The sequence below is a fragment of the Sebastes fasciatus genome, chromosome 19 (genome assembly GCF_043250625.1).
Source record: "Sebastes fasciatus isolate fSebFas1 chromosome 19, fSebFas1.pri, whole genome shotgun sequence".
Classification (NCBI taxonomy): domain Eukaryota; kingdom Metazoa; phylum Chordata; class Actinopteri; order Perciformes; family Sebastidae; genus Sebastes; species Sebastes fasciatus.
The window spans coordinates 6659268-6660661 of NC_133813.1; the positions used below are offsets into that span (position 1 = coordinate 6659268).

Genomic DNA, 1394 nt, shown 5'->3' on the forward strand with positions numbered 1-1394 from the left:
GCTTTAAAACGTTAAAAATGGACGAGCTAACACACAAACGTTTTAAAACGTTAAAAATTGGACGAGCTAACGCACAAACGCCTTAAAACGTAAAAAAATGGACGAGCTAACACGCACAAACGCCTTAAAACGTTAAAAATTGGACGAGCTAACACGCACAAACGCCTTAAAACGTTAAAAATTGGACGAGCTAACACGCACAAACGCCTTAAAACGTTAAAAATTGGACGAGCTAACACGCACAAATGCCTTAAAACGTTAAAAATTGGACGAGCTAACACGCACAAACGCCTTAAAACGTTAAAAATTGGACGAGCTAACACGCACAAAACGCCTTAAAACGTTAAAAATTGGACGAGCTAACACGCACAAACGCCTTAAAAGGTTTAAATTGGACGTGTTAACAGTTTTTTTTCTGTTGTCTTTAGAAGTAAAATAGTTAGTCATATTAATACGGACACAGAACTCGACGTTTTGGTCCAATCCTCGTTCGATAACCAGAGTTCATATCAGAAAACGTCTCTACGGGACCATGAATAAACACCATCACTTGAATTATAGACAGAACTCATTACAGCATGGAAAGAGTTAAAAACGACTAAATAAAAAATACTAATACATTTACTGTATTTGTGAAACAGGACGACAGACTGAAACAGTTTAATCAGTTTTATTGACACAACACCGGCAGTAGAGGAACACAAACACATCTCTCTCTTAATAATAATTCACTACAATGAAGAGATGAAGGAAGAGTTCTATCTACTCTGAGCTGAGATCAATAAATATACACAACATCAAATACTTCAGCAGTCGGATCAGGAAACGTAGTGTGAGGAAGAGTTACCACAATAAATACAATATTAGCCCGTATCATACAAAAAGATATCTTACATATATATACAGGTACGGGTAGAGGTACAGGTAGAGGTACAGGTACAGGTACAGGTACAGGTACAGGTACAGGTACAGGTAGAGGTACAGGTACAGGTACAGGTTCAGGTACAGGTACAGGTACAGGTAGAGGTACAGGTTCAGGTACAGGTACAGGACGTGGATGTGATGTGAACTCAGTCGCTGCTCTCAGGTCAGATTCCTCCTCATGATCAGCTTTATTGAAAGGCCTGCCAGCAGGGTCGCTTCATCCACACCAGAGCTAACGCTACATGCTAAACACATTTAAAGGGCCAGACCGCTGTTTTTACTTCTTTTACTACAAATCAAACATGCTAAACTACATTTTCAAAAGGCACACCGCAGCGCTCGCATGGAGCTGTAGCTTCAGGTTTAGCGTACAGACATTAGACTGGTATCAATATGAACATCCAACTCTCAGATAAGACGAGGATTTACCTTTAAGTTCACTAGTGGGTGTGGTTACAGGTGGACTTCAG

The 1394-nt window shown here is 40.0% G+C and overlaps 1 long non-coding RNA gene across 1 annotated transcript; it reads left to right on the forward strand.

Annotated features, from left to right (window-relative positions):
* Nucleotides 1-808: 808 nt before the first annotated feature.
* On the forward strand, nt 809-1153 carry LOC141757039 (uncharacterized). Its single transcript, XR_012591577.1, has 3 exons — nt 809-912; nt 979-990; nt 1027-1153. It is a non-coding gene; the product is annotated as an uncharacterized LOC141757039 (long non-coding RNA).
* The last annotated feature ends 241 nt before the right edge of the window (nt 1154-1394 follow it).